The following is a 19,056-nucleotide window of genomic DNA, read 5'->3' as shown; positions in this document are numbered from 1 at the left end:
GAGATGACAGAAGAGACATAGATGTATACACACACACACACACACACACACACACATATATTTTTTTTTTCCCTGGCAAAAGGTTTTCATTTTTTTTAATTTAAAAAATGTTTTAAAGTTTTTTATTTTTTCTATTATAGTTGATTTACAGTGCAAAGAGATATATTTTTGATATTATTCGAGACCCTCGAGTCATGCCTGAAGGCAGTTTTGCATCTCAGTTTCCTAAACCATAGTAAGTCACCTTCTCCCACTTTATTTCATAGTTTGGTAGATATTCTTTCTCTTCCAACACGCGTCCACCTGACCAATACTCCCTGACCCCATGCACACCCTGAGCTGGGGTGGATACCCTTTGGGACACTCATTTACTCTTTTTTCTTTTGGTATGTCTTTTTAGGGCCACACCTGCGGCATACAGAGGTTCCCAGGCTAAGGGTCCAATCGGAGCTACAGCTGCCAGCCTACACCACGGCCACAGCAACGCCGGATCCGAGCTGCATCTGTGACCTACACCACAGCTCCCAGCAACGCCAGATCCTTAACCCACTGAGCAAGGCCAGGGATTGAACCCGAAACCTCTTGGTTCCTAGTCGGATTTGTTTCCACTACACCACGATGGGAACTCCGTACTCTTTTTTCTCCATTTTCATTACATTTATTAGATTATATTATAATGATCTCTTTGTTCAGTTGTATCCCCCACAGGAGTCAAGGAGCAGTTGTACTTTGTTTACTTCAGTATCTCTAGCCCTAGCCATCCCTAGCACATAATAGCGCCTCAATAAATTCAATTTTCAATTTTCATTCCTTTTTTTTTGCGTTTTTTAGAGCCGCACCTGTGGCATATGGAAGTTCCCAGGCTAGCTATCAAATCGGAGCTGCATCTGCCGGCCTACACCACAGGCATAGCAACAGCAACCTAGGATCTGAGCTGTGTCTGCGACCTATACCACAGCTCATGGCAATGCCAGGTCCTTAACGCACTGAACGAGTCCAGGAATCGAACCCGCATCCTCATGGCTATACTTGGGTTCATAACCTGCTGAGCCACAGTGGGAACTCTCAACTTTCATTCCTTTAAAAAAATTACAAACTAGGGAGTTCCCGTCGTGGCTCAGTGGTTAGTGAACCCAACTAGTATCCATGAAGATATGGGTTTGATCCCTGGCCTCTCTCAGTGGGTTAAGGATCTGGTATTGCAGTCAGTTGTGGTGTCGGTCGCAGATGTGGCTCGGATCCCGAGTTGCTGTGGCTGTGACATAGGCTGGCAGCTACAGCTCCGATTCAACCCCTAGCCTGGGAACCTCCATATGCTGCAAGTGCAGCCCTAAAAAGGCAAAAAAATTACAAACTAATTCATGGTGTCGTATATTCACGTACACACAAAATTATTCTATAATATTCTATGGGTCTATATGGAAATGCACAAAAAATGTTGGAAAAATACCATCTATGCGTCATGGTGTAAGTTAGCTCACATCATGGAGGTCACAACGAGCGTGTACTTAGGTATCACTCATTATTAAAAATTAACTAAAACCCAAGCTTAACAAACAAAAGCAGCATATGTTCTTTGTAATAACAAATGCAAACAATTCAAAAGTATATGGTTAAAACTGAGAGTTACCTTGCTTCTCCTAATAAATATTTATTGAATAAAGGAATAAATGTCATAACTATAAATAGTTGATGAATGAATGATTAAATAAGAAAACAGTTCCATCCAAAGGCCTCAATTCAAGGTGACCTCTCCCCCGCAACTGCCTGACCCCAGCAGGCCAGCTGGTTTCCCTGAAAGTCTGGGCCTTGAGCCAAGGTTTTATTTCTTTCTGGATTGGGCCCCAGCCTTGTAGAATGACTCACATGGTTTTTTGTGGACAGAGTCCCCTAGTGACCAGAAGGTTACCCCGTGTTCTCCAAGCAGGGGGTGCTGATCAGACTTCTTATGGACCGGGTTGGTGAAGGACAGGGGGTTCCTGGGTGACCGTGGCCAGCAGCTGAGTGCTGTTGCTCAGGAAACAGCCTCCAATAGACAATCAGCTCCCAGTCCTAACAGGCCGGGTGGAGTCTGCTGGCCCAGATCATGGGTGCAGGATCCAGTCCTGCCAAATGGCTTGTTGTAGGGCCTTTCCCATCCATAACATGAGGGGGTTTGTGGCAGAAACTGGTGGTTGCCTGTCTAGTAACTGTCTTGCCCCTCCCTTCTTGCTTACAGAACGTCAGTGTGGGGTAGGTGGGGATTGAATTGCCATGTGTCTAAGGGGAAGCTGGGACCTCTCCCCATCCGCGGTGTTTCTGTGTCCAAGTGATGTGCACGTATACCTGTTTATCTTCTCTCTCTCTCTCACACACACACACACACACACCCCTTACATGGTCCAAGCAAATCACATTAATGTCTTTCATTTTCACTTCTTTGCCAGTGATGGATTCAATGGGTAATAAAATTCTTCTCACTTTCTTTCTTTCCTTTTTTTTTTTTTTTTTTAAGGCCACACGTGCGGCATATGGGGTTCCCAGGCTAGGGGTTAAATTGGAGCTGTAGCTGCTGGCTGCTGGCCTACACCACAGCCACAGCCACACCTGATCTGAGCCACGTCTGCGACCTACACCACAGCTCATGGCAACGCCAGATTCTTAACCCACTGAGCGAGGCCAGGGACTGAACCTGCATCCTCATGGGTATTAGTCAGACTGGTTTCCACTGAGGCACAACAGGAACTCCTCTTCTCACTTTCCATGTGATTTTGGGCAAGTCACTTAATCTTTGTGCCTCAGTTCTTTTAAAATAAGAAGAGTTCTTACATTCCATTGTTTGCTGTGGGTCTTAAAAATAACCAGCTAAAGAGGCCAACATCCAGCAGGAGTTAGAGTAACAGTTCTTAGATAAATCCTGTTGGCTTAATCCTCTGTTTGAAGACTTCTTTGTTCTTTTCATAGGTGACTATTAGTGACAATTTATCAACTTGATTTGCTAGTGCCATTTGCATATGTACGAATTATGTTAAAAGCACATTTTATTCAATAAGCAAAGTAATCTCTAAACATTGGAGGGGCACGTGAGGAGAAAAGTCTAAGGACAGAGGATGTGGGCCGTGAAATGTGGAGATGGACTGGTGTCTGGAAATTGCTGATTCTGGAAAGCCCTTCTATGGGAAATACAGACTTGCTCGCCCTTCCCTGCAGGTCCAGATGCAGTGGGATCTGGGATGAGGCTGGGGCCTCTGCTAACAAGAATTTTATCAATTGAAGAATTTGGGGAGTTCCTGTTGTGGCTCAGTGATAATGAGCCCAATGAATTTCTACAAGGACGTGGGTTTGATCCTTGGCCCTGCTCAGTGGGTTAAGGATCCAGTGTTGCCATGAGCTGTGGTGTAGGTCGCAGATGCAGCTTGAATCTGACCTTGCTGTGTGGCTGTGGCGTCGGCTGGCCTGGGAATGGCCACGTGCCGCAGCCCTTAAAAAAGAAATTAGAGAATCACCAGGTTTAGAGACGAATTCTAATCCCTGATTTTGCCCTTTACCATCCAGGCAAGTCATCCTACATCCATAAGCCCTGGTTTCCTCGCTGTTAAGTGGTGATGGTATTACCAACCTCAGTGGTTTGTAATATGAGTTAAGCATGGTTCCCAGCCAGGGATGATTTTGTTCCTATAGCTCACAGGATGGGTAGCTGTGTAGAGATATTTTGGGTTGTCATAACTGGGGAGAGGGGTTGATGAAAGGGGGTGTTGCTGGTATCTAGTGGATAGAGGCCAGGGAAGCTGCTAAACACCCTATAGAGCACAGTAGTGCCTCCACTGCAGAGAATTATCTGGTCCAAAATGTCAGCAGTGTTGGGGCTGAAAAGCTCCAGTTCAGGGTATTAATGTGCCACATGCTCTACAGAGAGTGGAGGCCAAGGAAACGTTTTTAATTGCCATAGAACATACAAAGCTGCCCACAACATAAAGGCTCTCCCCAGTCCAATAAAACAGAGTTAAGTGCGGGGTATGGAGAAGGTTGGGGAACAGAGAGAGCTCTATTGTTCTGTGTGAGGGGTGGTGGGGAGAGTGGCAGTGGTGCCAGAATCTCTGTGACCCACTGGGAGGAGCCAACTGGCTGCCAGCGGTTGCCAGGGTTTTCCCATGGATAGTCCCTGCAGCGCAATGAAAGTGGCTTTGTTTTCCAAAGCTACATGTTTTTTGTTTGTTTGTTTGACTGTACCTGCGGTATACCGAAGTTCCCAGGCCAGGGGTTGAACTCGCACCATAACAGCGACCCGAACCACAGCAGTGACAATGCTGGGCCTTAACCCATTGCACCACCAGGGAACTCCTAAAGTTGCTTGCTGTTACATTTTATATAATAGTAAGAGAACATCAAGGGTTCATATCAGCGGTTCTCAACTGGGAACGACTTGTCTCCTGAACAAAATGTCTGGAGACATTTTTGGTTGTCATGGTGGTGGAGGAGGCTGCTGGCACACCGGGAGCAGAAGCCAGCGATGCTGCTAAACATCCTGTGGCACGTGGGACAGCCCCTTCCTTCCTGCAAAGAATGATTTGTCCCCAAGTGTCAATCGCGTGCATATCAGGAAACCCTGGGTTCTAGCAGGATATTGTTGTTTCTGTGTACCGTGCATCTAAAAGCCACCCCAGCTCTCAGGGTGTGGGGGTGGGGGCGGGGGGCAGGTTTGAGGGAGTAGAAAGGATAAATTCTGTTTGGACAAGTCAGGTAGTCCCTGAGGTCATTTGGGAGCCAGAGGGGGACACTAGAGGTATTTCACAGAGTGTCCCTTAAGAGCTTCTTTGAGGGCCATGCCCTCTGTGGATCATGAGAGCATCTTAAAGAGAGTTCATCTAGCTCTGGAGAAAGTCTGGAGAGCCGAATAACAGGCATGATTTTTGAGGGAACAGAGGGAAGAGCCCTGAGCTGGGAGTTCAAATCCTGACTTTGTTTCAGTGGGACCAGCAAGAGCCTCTCTCCATTCTGGCTCTGCAAGCCCTGGACTCTGAGGGGCTAAGATGACAGAAACACAGGATGGTGAGGGGCATGGTGGATTCTGGGAGCTGGACAGACGTTTTGGCACCACTGGGGTTCCCAGGAGACAGGACAGGTTGAGGGCCAAGGAGGTCCAACAGTAAGGACAGAGTATAAGCTGACATAGGGCAGAGGAGTCCTGGCCACCTTTTTTTTTTTTTTTTTTTTTTTTTTTGCCTTTCACAGCTGCATCTGTGGCCTATGGAGTTTCCCAGGCTAGGGGTCAAATTCAAGCTGCAGATGCCGGCCTACACCACAGCCATAGCAACACCAGATCTTGCTCCACTTCAGCTTGCATCGTGCTGGATCCTTAACCCACTGAGGGAGGCCAGGGATCAAACCCACATCCTCATGGATACTAGTTGGGTTCTTAACCCACTGGGCCACAAGGGGAACTCCAACTCTTGTCTTTTTAGTCATAGTTAATGTTGACTCTTTAATACAGAAGCCAAGCCTATATCTTAACCAATTACTCTCTAACATGGTAAATGTGGTAAAAATCATACCTAGCCAAATGCTCCTTAAAAAATCTAAAATCAGGAGTTCCCACTGTGGCACAGTGGAAACGAATCCGACTAGGAACCATGTGGTTGCGGGTTCGATCCCTGGCCTCGCTCAGTGGGTCAAGGATCCGGCGTTGCCGTGAGCTGTGGTGTAGGTCACAGAAGCAGCTCAGATCTGGCATTGCTGTGGCTCTGGAGTAGGCTGTTGGCTACAGCTCCGATTAGACCCCTAGCTATATGCTGCAGGTGAGGCCCTAAAGAAAGACAAAAAAAAAAAATCTGGACTCATGACAAAGTAGGGTTTGAATACATAGTGGCTCTCAACAAGGCTGAACACTGCTTATCTCCCCATTCTCACTGCCAGCACTGGAACACATCAAAGTTAGTTGAGCTCCAGATGAAGAATGGCTTATATTAGGGCAATACCAAATGGACACATGAGCAGCTCAGGTGAACTGAAATTAGTTGAGGAACCATTGGAGTCCTATCTCCTACATGTCCACTCTGAACCAAATGGCAGTGGTGGAAACATAATTATTATTTAAACTACTGTGGGATTTTTTTCCCCTCTGTCATCAGTCTCAGCATGCAGGGTTCAACTCATGGCCCAAAATGCCTGCCTTAGCTCCTGCCATCATGTTTCCATTCCTGCCAGCAGTTAGTAGAAGGCTCACCACCATCCTTAAGAATAAAATCTGGAAGTTACACACATTAACCTTACCTATACCCCATTGGCCAGACCGTAGTCACCTGGTCACACCTAGTTAATAAAGGAGACTGGGGAATGTAGTCTTTATTCCAGGTGTCCAAGTGCCCAACTAAACTTGAGGTTTCTATTATTCATGAAGAAGAAATAATGTGAGTAATCAAACTGCTTTTCATTTCCTCAACTCCAGATTTATTGGGAAAGAATGAAAGGTATTTCCCCTATTCCTTGCCAAGAAGGTAGCTGGGATTTTGTGATTGTAAGTTCTGGGTTTATTTTACTCCTGGGGTGGAATTAACAGGCCATCCTTTCCCAAGGTCAGAGTCTCGGATTCGGTTGGGCTAAACCACCTATGCTGGGGGACCTGGAGGAGCCTGTTCTACAGCAAAGTCTCAGACCCCAGCCCAGGTGACTCAGTCACAGGCTTTGGGGATCAGACCTGGGAATTTGCTTTTTTTTTTTTTTGTCTTTTTTGCTATTTCTTGGGCTGCTCCCGAGGCATATGGAGGTTCCCAGGCTAGGGGTTGAATCGGAGCTGTAGCCACCGGCCTACGCCAGAGCCACAGCAACGCGGGATCCGAGCCTCCGAGCCGCATCTGCAACCTACACCACAGCTCATGGCAATGCCAGATCCTTGACCCACTGAGCGAGGCCAGGGACCGAACCCACAACCTCATGGTTCTTAGTCGGATTCATTAACCACTGCGCCACGACAGGAACTCCGGAATTTGCTTTTTGAACATATTTCTCCAAAGGTTGAGAAACTTAGGGTTCTTTTATTTGTAAAGGACAGAAAACCCCTCTGAAATTTATGAAAAAAGTTATGGCTTATGAAAAAAGACAATTTACTGGCTTAAGTAACTGAAAAAATTTGGCTTAAGTAATGGAAGAGCTCTGGCTTCAGGCCTGGCTGGATCATGAATCCAAATGAAGTTGCCAGATACAGTCTCTTGCCATCTCTTGGCTTTGCTCTTCAGGGCGTTGGCTCCATTCTCAGTCTTCACTTGACAAGATGGCAACCAGTAGCTCGATCCTGCCAGCTACAGGTCTGGTGGGAAAGAAAGGGTCATTTCCCGGAAACTCCGCTGAAGTTCCAGCATTCATTCCGATTGAACTAACTGAGGTCATGGCCCATCTCAGAAACAACCGCTATCACTTAAGGAAGGCAGTGCTTTGATTTTCCAGGACTGGACACAAGTCTTTTCGGGTAGGGACATCTTTACCTGAACCATAGGAACTAGACATGGGCGGGGGGAAGTTACTCAGAGAAATACTAGTGCTCTGACCAAAAAGGGGAAGTAAGTGCCAGACAGGCAAGGACAGTTGCTTTCTATGTAGAATCTCTGGTCTAGGCTGTGTGCTTCCTGGCGTGATTGGGACTCAGGACTTCCTGGCACCCTTGAGGGTGGGTCCAAGTTGCCTTTTGGTCCAGATGATGAAAAGAGAACTAAGGCACCTACTCAGGAGACCACCAAAGCAGACTTTGTGGATTGCTTTGTTCTCCTTTGTCCTTGCCAACAGAACCTAATTTTGTTGAGGTGAGGAGCAACATGCCAGGCCCAGAGAATTAATTCTGATTGGTGTAAGTCAGCCATGGGCAATCCTGTCTCCCTTTGGGGTACGTATGGGACCTAGTCCTGGCCAAGAAGGTGACAGGCTAAGTCTGCTGAGGGCTTCTGGGAAGGATTTCTTCCTTGTTAAAAGAAAGAGAAGTTTTTTCCTCCAATCCCCTTTCTTTCACAGATATTTTCTTATAGCCTTTGGATGTTGTTGTGACATTTGGAGCTGCAGCAGCCATTTTGAGACCATGAGGGAAAGACCAAGAGCCTCCTCAAGAAGTTGACTCGTTGCCCTAACACTGAGATGCTAAACTATCCAGCTTTTAGCATCCAACCAGTTGGTTTATTACTACCTGAGATAATAAATGTCCTTGAAATTTAAGGCCCTTTTAACTAAATATCCAGTTATCTACAGCCCAAAGCACCCTAATAGATCCACCACAAATTTTAAGGAAAGGAATTCTGCCATTTCTCAGCGATTATTTGGTTCTAAAGCTGATCAGGCTTCTCCCACTTTGCTGTCTGAAAGTTCTATTGTGATGCTCTTGCCCATGATAAACATTGATAACTTATCAGATTCCTACCACCATGGACTGAATTTTGTACCTTCCTTTTAAGCCTAAAAGTTGCATGAAACTCTTTGTAAGCATTCATAACGCAGAGGATAAGAGTGGGCTGGCCTAGGAGTTCCTGTCGTGGCTCAGCGGTAATGAATCTAACTAGCATCCATGAGGACACAGGTTCCATCCCTGGCCTTGCTCAGTGGGTCAAGGATCCAGCATTGCTGTGAGCCGCGGTGTAGGTCACAGCCGTGGCTCAGATCCCCAGTTGCTGTGGCTCTGGCATAGGACGGTGGCTACAGCTCTCATTTGACCCCTAACCTGGGAACCTCCATATGCTGCAGATGTGGACCTAAAAAGACAAAAAGACAAAAAAAAAAAAAAAAAGGAATGCATAAGGTTTATAGTGAGTGGGAGGAGTGTAATGCTGATGAATGACAAATATGGGAGAAAGCAGAATTGATTAAAGGAGCCTCAGACTACAATGCAGATCTGACAATGTCTTCATCAACACCATGGGGAGCTCCAGAGCAAAAAAGACTGAATGGTCAGCCCCTTGGGCTCAGCCACTGCTTGGGGGCTACTCAGAGGGAGGTTGGCCTTGGCTTGGGGCGGATCCCCTAGATGCTGCAGCTGGAGGCTCAAAAGGGAGCAGCAAATCCTTTCCTGAAGCTGTGCCTCTCCAGGCCTTCTGTAGGGTGCCTAGTGTCTGGTCTGGCTGTGTTCAAGGAAGTCAACTTTGAGGTGACAAATCCATTTCTGCCCAGATCAGCATCAGCTTTGACAAAAGGAGTCAGAACAAGTGAGAGATTAGGCTCAATTCAGAAATTGAGTTTCATTTTTAGAAAAGTATTTTTTCCCACAGTAGACTATTTTCATTTTAGTGAAATTGGAAATTGCACATATGCACAAAGACAAAAAAATCAGTCATAATTCTTGCACCATTGATGAGGATGATATTAATAAGGTAATAATAGCTAACATTTAGGGAATGATGATTATATGCCAGCCACTGTGATAAACAATTCATATTAATTACCTCATTTAATCCCAACTCTGCTGCTTGAGTTAGTTACTTAGCCCCTCTAAGTCTCAATGTGCTCATCTGCCTAATGGGGAGATATAATATCAACCACATGGGGTTGTTCTGTGGATTCCATGAAATCAATCCATGTGAAGTGCTTGGAATATTGCCTGGCTCAATAAATGCTTAATAAATATTAGCTGTTGGAGTTCCTTTTGTGGCGTAGCAGAAACGAATCTGACTAGGAACCATGAGGTTGCAGATTTGATCCCTGGCCTCGCTCAGTGGGTTAAGGATCTGGCTTTGCCGTGAGCTGTGGTGTAGGTCGCAGAGGCAGCTGGGATCTTGCATTGCTGTGGCTGTGGTGTAGGCTGGTGGCTCCAGCTCCGATTGGACCCCTAGCCTGGGAACCTCCATATGCCACAAGTGCAGCCCTAGAAAGACAATAAAGACAAAAAAATAATAATAATAAAATAAAATAAATACTAGCTATTATTTTCATTACAAGTCCTCATTTTTTTTTTTTTTTTTGGCTGTGCCTACTGCATGCAGAAATTTCCAGGTCAGACATTGAACCCATGCCACAATAGTAACCTGAGGTACAGCAGTGACAATGCTAGATCCTTAACCTGCTGAGCCACCAGGGAACTCCTACAAGTCCTCTTTTTTTATCTATAATTCTAAAGTTTTTTAAAAAAGCTGTGACGTGGAGTTCCCATCGTGGCTCAGTGGTTAACGAATCAGACTAGGAACTATGAGGTTGCAGGTTCGATCCCTGGCCTTGCTCAGTGGGTTAAGGATCCAGCATTGCCGTAAGCTGCGGTGTAGGTCGCAGACAAGGCTCCGATCTGGTGTTGCTGTGGCTGTGGTGTAGGCCAGCAGCTACAGCTCCAATGTGACCCCTAGTCTGGGGACCTCCATATGCCTCGGGTGTGGCCCTAAAAAGACTAAATAAATAAATAAATACAATAAAAGTAAAATTAAAAAATAAAAAGCTATGACAACCCCCCCCCCAAAAAAAAAGTTAAAGAAAATGATCAGGAGTTCCCGTTATTATTCAGTGGTTATGAACCTGACTAGTAACCATGAGGTATTGAGTTTGATCCCTGGCCTCGTTCAGTGGGTTAAGGATCAGGCGTTGCCGTGAGCTGTGGCGTAGGTCACAGAGGTGGCTGGGATCTGGGGTTGCTGTGGCTGTGGTGCAGGCCAGCAGCTACAGCTCCAATTCGACCCCTAGCCTGGGAACTTCCATATGCCGTGGGTGCGGCCCTAAAAAAAGACAAAAAGACAAAAAAAATTAAAAAAATAAAAAGCTATGACAACCAACACTGTAAACCAACTATAATGGAAAAAATAAAAATCATTTTTTAAAAAATTTTAAAAAACCCTGAAAACCAGCCCGAAGTCTAGTGTCAAAGCTCATCTGGGAACAAACCCTGACCTGATCTGAGGCCATGTCTAGGCTTGTTGAACCCACTTAGTGTGAATATTCATGTGTTTCATATCAATGTTTTTGATTGTAAGATGCTATAAAATATATGGCTTATAAACCACTTTACTACTCTGAAATGGGAACATTTCTAAGTTTTGAAACACTGATTTCTGATAAGGGATTGTAGATTTGTGCTGTCAGTTCTCATGACAGCTGTGATGTGAATGCTTTTAATATCCTCATTTTACAGATGAAGAAACAGGGTCAGAGCGGTTATGTGCATCGCCCAGACCACCCAGCTAGGACGTGAAAGAGTGAGGATTTGGACCCAGGCCGACCGACTCTAGAGCTTCTGTTGGAGGGAATTTTTTTGTTTGTTTCCTTTACTGTAGGACTTTCCAGAGGCTTTAATCTGCTAACATGCTCTGTAAATCTCCAGGAGAGGACTATAGAACGCAGCAATCCCCAAACACGTAGACTGTGGACGTCAAGATCATTTTTTTCAAGGAATCTCCCAGAACTAACTCTGAGAACCAGGGAGTCCCCTTGGAGGATATAAGGAACCTTGGCCAACCAGGAGCATGAAGGAGCCGAACCCTGCGCATGGGAGCAGGCAGAAGAATCCTTGGCAACTCCCACCCTGTCACTAATTAACTACGTGACCTTGAAAAAAAAAAAATCCCGATTCCTAACTTGTAAAGCAGATGACAAAACCACCTTGAGGTCCGTCAGCCTGCCAGCAGCATTTTGTACAGTCTTTGAAGAGGAGGAAGCCTAATGCATTTGAAGTAGACATTCAAAAAAAACTTCAAGGGGGTACAGCTGGTGCAAGTTTCCTGAAAATTCTCTGAAACACCAGGCTGGGCTGGCTGAGCTGCTCAGTGGCAGGAAAGCAGGCAGGAGAATTTCTAAATGTCCCTCAAGCTCCAAAATGCTGAGTCCCAGATCCCTTCCAACCCTTTAATAACTGAATTTGTCAACATTTCTATTTTTTTTTGTTCGTTTTTTTCTTTCTTTCTTTCTTTCTTTTTTTTTTTTTTTTTTTTTTTTTGCTTTTTAGGGCCTTACCTGTGACATATGGAAATTCCCAGGCTAGGGGTCGAACTGGAGCTGCAGCTGCTGGCCACAGCCACAGCCACAGCCATAGCAATGCCATATCCAAGCCATGTCTGTGAGCTACACCACAGCTCACGGCAAGGACAGATCCTTAATCCACTGAGTGGGGCCAGCGATCAAACCTGAGTGCTCATGGATACTCGTCGGGTTCATTGCCACTGAGCTGCAATGGGAACACCCAAAGATTTATTTTTAAGAACTGAAGATGTGCTTGACAACATGGAGAGTTAAAACTGGAGACAACTTAAATGTTCCCAAGCAGGGATCCAATCAAGTATGATATAAAAAATAGTGCAAAGAAAAGCTGTAATTATATATATTACAGGGTAGTGGTTAAGGTCATAGGCTCTGGAATCAGATTCTCTTGAGTTCAAATCCTGACTCTGCTGTTTACTAAGCATACACTCTTAGTCAATTTACTTGACACCTAAGGGCTTCACTTTTCTTTTCTGTAAAATGGGTATAATAATTGTCCTCACTACAGAGCATTCTCAAAAAAGATGAAATGAGTTAAAACAGACCATGCCTAGAACTATCACCATGAAAGTAAATGTGACTAAATGTATCTTATTTGAGTCATAACATTTTTATCTCCTTTGTACGAATCACATTTTGATCTACCATCCCATTTCACTACCCTTTCTTTTAAGGAGAAGAATGAGAGGGTTATGCCCAGGGTTATGCAGCAGGAAAAGCTCATCTTGGAACCCAAGCATCCTGCCTCCCGAGTTCAGGGCCTGACCACTGGGCTAGAGCTGTGCTCGTTAGCTGTGCTTGAGGCTCGCTCTGGGGATCCCCTAGCCTATGGCCTGTCGGCCCAGTTACAGCTGAAGCTGGTCCAGCATGAGGGACGGCAGTGTCTCCTCAGATGGCCCCACGGGGCACCTCGCCAGGCCCTTTTTTCCTCTGGAGCCCGGCCTCGCTCACACAGGCTGCTCTGTGAGGCTGTGGGCAGGAGGCCTCTCTCGCCAGCAGTGTTCAGTTACCCCAGTGACATTCAATTGTTCCGAAGAGAAGAGCCTCGTTTTTTGGCAGCCCCTAGACCTGGATTCCAGGAAGCTCTGCCTGGCTCCTTTTCTGTTTGTTTCCAGTCAGCAAGTCCGCCTGTATCACTTTCCACCGGGTTGCGTAAGTCCGCCTGCTGCTCTCACTCTCCCTCTCTTACTGTCATCTTGATACCACTCTGAGCTCACTGCCGGTCAGGGAGGAAGACCTGGGACCTATAAGGGGAGGAGACAAGACGCAGGGTGTGTCAGCAGGTATTTATTGCTTCCTAGATAGACCCAAATGGCAGCTTGGCCCAGTCCCAACATTTTCAGGGATGCGTGTCTTACCCGAGACAGAAAAGCCCAGGCTCTCGGCCCTGAAAAGAGATCCCTGAGGTGGCAGCTCGGCCCTGCAGGTGAAGGGCCCTGTCTGTATGGACCATGGTAGAGCCCCCTCTACCCTCTGTGGGATTATTTTGGCAGGCGCTTGGAAAACTGAAATGGAACACACAGCCCTGGAGGCAACTGCCTGAGTTCAAATTCTGGCTCTGCCACTAACCGGCTATGTGATTTTGGGCAAATTACTGAACCCTCTGTGCCTCAGTTTCTATACCTGTGCATGGAGATAACAATAAAACCTCCCATATTAGACTGTAATAAGAACTGAGTCAGTTAATACATGCAAAGGGCTTAGTACAATTATCGCTATAATTATAATAGTAACTATTATTATTGATATCCACTAGAGAGAAAAGTTCCTGTTTGTGCCCAAGGAGATTAGACAATAACATTCACTGTGGCATGATTTTTCACAGTGGCAGGTTGAAAGCCATTTAAATATCTCTCAGAGTTCCTTGGTGGCCTAGCAGTTAAAGATTCGGCATTGTCACTGCTGTGGCTCAGGTTCAGTCCCTGGCCTGAGAACTTCTGCATGCCACAGGTATGGCAAAAAAAAAAAACACAAAAAACCTCTCTCTCAGGAGTTCCCATTGTGGTGCAGCAGAAACGAATCTGACTAGTATCCATGAAGATGCAGGTTCAATCCCTGCCCTCGCTTAGTGGGTTAAGGATCCGGCGTTGCTGTGAGCTGTGGTGTAGGTCGCAGATGTGACTCAGATCTGGTGTTTCTGTGGCTGCGGTGTAGGCAGGCAGCTGCAGCTCCGATTTGACCCCCAGCCTGGGAACTTCCATATGCTGCAGATGCGACCATAAAAAAGCAAAAGAAAACTAAACAAAACCTCTCAGTTGCTAAACAAATTATAGTATATCCGCACTGTGGGTTTCTGTACAGCAGTTAAAAAGAAAGGGGAAGATCTATGTGGCCTGATGTGAAAAGACTCAAAATATAATGATCAGGAGTTCCCGTCATGGCACAGCAGAAGCGAATCTGACTAGGAACCATGAGGTTGTAGGTTCGATCCCTGGCCTCGCTCAGGGGGTTAAGGATCCGGTGTTGCCATGAGCTGTGGTGTAGGTCGCAGACGTGGCTTGGATCTGGCATTGCTGTGGCTGTGGCGTAGGCCAGCGACTACAGCTCCAATTAGACCCCTAGCCTGGGATCCCCCATATGCTGCAGGTGCGGCCCTAAAAAAAGACAAAAAGACAAAAAAAAAAAAATATATATATATATATAAAATGATCAGTGACAAAAAGCAAGAAGCTGAAGGACACACGGACGGGAATATTTATGTAAAACATAAAAATGCAAAACAGTCTGTGAGTCAGGAACATACGTAAATGCATAGGGAAAATGTCCAGGACAGCGCTGCCTGATATGGTTGTCACTAGCCACATGTTGCTATTTACATTTAAATGTAAGTTCATTAAAATAAAATAAAATAAAAAATTCAGTTCCTCAGGGACATCAGCCATACTCAAGTGCTCAATAGCCACATGTGGCTAGTGGCTAGTATACTAGACAGTGCAAATATAGACCCGCCCCTCACTGCAGAACATTCTGTTGGATGGTGCTGGTCTAGATGGGTGAAAAAGAGAAATCGACAACAGCAGTTACCTTGGCATGAAAGGAGCAAGGATGCCAGGGTATCATTTATTCTTTTTTTTTTTTTTTTTTTTTCTGGCCATGCCTGTGGGATGCAGAACTTCCCAGGCCAGGGATCAAATCCAAGCCACAGTGGTGACCTGAGCCACAGCAGTGACAACACCAGATCCTCAATCTGCTGAGCCACAAGGGAATTCTTATCGTTTATTCTTTTAGCAGATGTTTATCAAGCACTTACTCTGTGCCAGGCATTGCCCTCACACTGGCACCACAGCCTGAGTAAGACATAGCTGCCTTCTTGGAGTTTTCATTCCAGTGGCTGGTATGTCAAATGGAAACTGATGTTTTGGTGAAAAATAGAGCAGGTGCAGTGGATAAAGAATGTTGGCAGATGGCCTGGGGTGATCATTAAGACATTTTTTACATTTACCTGCATTTTTTTTTTAAATGAGGAGACTGCCTTACTTGTGTAATTAAAATTTTATGAAAGGAAACAAAAGTACCTCAACCCTGGAGAGAGGAAGTCTGGATTCCTGCCCCACTCTGTCCTTAACCCTTGGGCCCTATGCCTTGTGATGTAAGCTTTCTGGTCCCCCATTTCTGTATCTCCATGTGTGTGAGATAGGGGCTCCGAGGCGCCACCAGCCCCTCCATCCTGTGGTTGGATGTTTTCATGAGTCTCTTCACCTGTCCAGGAAGCCCATGGATCGCTGGAGTCCTTTGGAAATGTTAGCGTGTAAAACCATGCAGGACCCTGTTGCAACAGACACAACAACCCAAGGACAGAGAAAAGGAGAAGGATGGGGAGGAGCAGGGGGGAGGCATGGAGATGCCCTGCGGTCAGCTGGACTCTCCAGCCAACTTCTCCTGGGAGCTGCTTGTACACACCCAAGTTAAAGCAACACAGAGTTCTTGTTATAGTAGTGCAGACAGACGCTTTAAAATAATAGCTAAAATAATAGCTAATAGTCACTGAGCTCGACGATGCTGCAGGCACCGTTTCTGTGGATTAACTCCTTAATCCTCATGACAGCTCTATGGAGGTCAGTACAGTTTATCAACCCCATTTTACAGATGAAACAACTGAGGTTCCAACATAATAAATAACACTTGATTGTTAGGTGGAGCGGCTGGGCCTTTACCTAGGGGTCTTAACCACCAGGTTTCAGCACCTGTTGCTTATATCAATTAGACCATGAAACAGAAGAAGTAAAGGCTTTTGCTTGTTAAAAGGAGTCCATGCATGTAATCTGTAGGCCTAGACCAAGTGGGAATTAATTAATTGAGGGTACTGGGTCTTCTCGCTTCTGCCCTTGCCAACCATTCCCCAGAAGCCAAAGGAATCCTAAGTCAGATCCTGTCTCTCTGCTCAGAAACTCCCATGGCTCCCGCCTCATTCAGAGTAAAAGCCTTTCTATGATCAACAAGCCCTTCTGCAACGGCCCCAACCCTCATTACCTCTGACCTCGTTCCTCCTGCTCCCCTCACTCCAGTCCAGCCACATCAGCCTCCTCTCTGCTCCTCTGACTCAGCAGCTGGGCCCCCTCCCCGGGCCCTCGTGTGAGCTGTAACCTCCCATGGACCTTCCACCTTCCTGGTGGAGGTGAGGTCTGAGCTGAGCCTGGAGGCAGAGGAAAGCCCTGCCTCAGAGAGTAGGAAAGGGAGGGGAGCTTTCAGGGAAAAGAGGGGCGTATATGTGTGTGTGAGACAGATGGGGGGGGGGGGAATGAATATGGCTCATTCAAGGGACCTAAAGAAAACCAGGAAGGTCCGTGTTCCTGAGAAAAGAAACTGAGTGGAAAATGGTGAGGAGGGCGAGAGAGATAGCCAGGGACCAGTTCACGCAGGTCTTGGCCAATGTAAGAGTATGTGGATTTTCTCTTGCGGGCAGTGGGGAGCTAGGGCAGAGTTTGAGCAAAGGAAGGACGCACTTGAATTTGCTTTTCCCCAGCTCCCTCACTCCTTCCTGGGGGCTCTTTGCTGCTCATGACTTGCCACCTTACGTGGCTACAGGTAACCCTCAGTTTCACCTCCCTTAGGGACTCCAAGAATATATATATATAAAATGTCTTTTTTCCCTCTTGAGGAATATGTTTGTGTGCATATTAATTTTTTTTGGCCGTACCTGCATCATGTGGAAGTTTCTGGGCCAGGGATCGAACCTGCGCCACAGCAGGGACTGGAGCCACAGCATTGACAACACTGGATCGATCCTTCATCCACTGAGTCACAAGGGAACTCCCTGTACATATTAATTTTTTATTTTCTTTTTGATTTTTTTCGTGCCATTTTATGTTTGGGAGGTACAGAGATGTCTCCTCACCCCCTGCCTCCGCACACATGTAGCTTTGCCCATTGTCAAAATTATTCACCGGATATATAGATATTTTTTAAACCAAGGGTGAACCTACGTGGACACATCGTAATCACCCAGAGTCTGCAGCTTACCTTAGGCTTGTACGTTCACTCTCGTACATTCTGTGGGTTTGGAGAAATGCGTAGTAGTGTCCATCCACCGTTATAATATCGTAAGGAGTGTTTTCACGGCTCTCAAAATCCTCCGTGCGCTGCCCGTTCATCGCTCCCCCGGCCCCCCCAGCCTTGGCCCGCCCTTATCTTGTCCCCACAGTTTTGCTCTTTCCAGAATGTCGCATCATGGAGATCACACAGCGGGCAGCCTTTCACCTTTGCTTCTTCGAGCCAGTGATGTGCAGTTAAGGCTTCCGCTTTTTGGCTCTCATGACTGATGCTGCTCTGACCATTTGTGTCCACGTGTTTTCCGAGGTGGGAGCCGCCATTTGACATTCCCACTAACAGTGTGTGGTGGTTCCAGTTTTATACCGTTTGTTTGGCAACTACATGAGCATATATGGAGAACGAGGTGAAGAAAGGTGGGGATAGGGTGACCAGAGGGGGCTAGAGAGGAAGCCTGGTACCCCACCCTGCAGGGCCCACAGGCCTCAGTGAGGTGTGGAAGTTTACTGTGTTTCCAGACGGGGCGGGCAGCTCTTGGAAGCTTTTAAGCAGGGAAGAAGCACGAACTGATTTGCATGTGCCTGTGTGTACCTGAGCGGTTCATGGAAGTTTTGACACCTAATCCCTAAACGGATAATAATTCGCATGGTTCCCTTCCCCCTACAACAGGTAACTACTGTTTTGCTTGTGTACGTGTCCGTTTAGAAAGTCTTTTGGACTACGTATGCAAAGACAAACATACAGTCTGGTTTTTCTCCTGTTTTTATCCAAGGTAGATAGCATCCCACTTTTTTATTTCATGTAGAAATGTATTTTAGAGACTTCTGTATCAGGATGTACAAAGCTCCAATGTTCGGTTTTGGTTGTTTTTTTTTTTTTTTTTAACTACTGCATAGTGTTCTGTCATTTGATGTATCACTATTTATTTTACCAGTTTCCTCTTAATGGACACTGGGGTTGTTTTCTTTCTTTTTTCTTTCTTTTTTTTTTTTTTGCCAGTATGAACCATGTTTTTGATAAATAATTTTTACACAAATGCCATCTCACACAGGCAGAGTTATCTGTAGGACAAATTCCCAGAACTGAACTTGCTGAATCAGAAAGATAAATGCATTTATCATTCTGATAGGTTTTGCCAAATTGCCTTTCAGAGAGGTGGGGCCAATTTATACCCGACCAGGAGTTATGAAGGTTTCTGTGGCCTCAAACTCTTTATCACTCAGCCTTCAAGTCTTCAAGCTTCTGGAACTTTGCCAGAGTGATAGGTGGAACACGGTGGTTCCTATAGTTTTAATTTGCATTTCTTAGAGTGAGGGAGGCTAAGCATCTTTTCATATGTTTAATGGCCATTTGCATTTCCTTTTCTCTGACCTATCTGTTTAAATCCTTGGTTCTTTTTTTCTATTGGGTTTTGTCTATTTTTCTCCTCTGTCTCAAAAAGCTCTTCTTACGTGAGGGAGACTAGCTCTTTGTGGGATGAGTTGCAAGAATTTTTCTTGTCATTTGTGCTTTGACTGCATATGGTGGGGTTTTTTTTCTTTCTTTTTACCATCAGTTTGTATTTTTTTAAATAGCAGTCAAATTTATCAAATGTTTCTTTTCTGGCTTCCAGACTGAGAATCACAGCTGAAAGCCCTCTTTCATATTCTTTTAATATTTATAGTTTCA

The 19,056-nt window shown here is 45.7% G+C and overlaps 1 long non-coding RNA gene across 6 annotated transcripts; it reads right to left on the bottom strand.

Annotated features, from left to right (window-relative positions):
* Positions 1 to 6,990: 6,990 nt before the first annotated feature.
* Positions 6,991 to 17,450, bottom strand: LOC146395363 (uncharacterized). 6 transcript variants are annotated; one of them, XR_014832556.1, is made up of 3 exons: positions 17,362 to 17,450; positions 11,878 to 13,145; positions 6,991 to 9,131 (listed from the first exon to the last, which is right to left on the bottom strand). It is a non-coding gene; the product is annotated as an uncharacterized LOC146395363 (long non-coding RNA). The 6 variants fall into 6 exon arrangements; XR_014832559.1 differs by having other exon boundaries at positions 6,991 to 9,674; positions 12,066 to 13,145; XR_014832558.1 differs by having other exon boundaries at positions 6,991 to 9,690; positions 12,085 to 13,145.
* Positions 17,451 to 19,056: the final 1,606 nt, after the last annotated feature.

Source organism: Sus scrofa, chromosome 17 (assembly GCF_054392235.1).
Source record: "Sus scrofa isolate SSC_HxYL_T2T_F1_AM1 chromosome 17, Sscrofa_HxYL_maternal_Yorkshire_Landrace_v2.0, whole genome shotgun sequence".
NCBI classification, from domain to species: Eukaryota; Metazoa; Chordata; class Mammalia; order Artiodactyla; family Suidae; genus Sus; species Sus scrofa.
The sequence above is the reverse complement of the archived record's forward strand: the minus strand, read 5'-3'. Positions and strand labels throughout refer to the sequence as shown.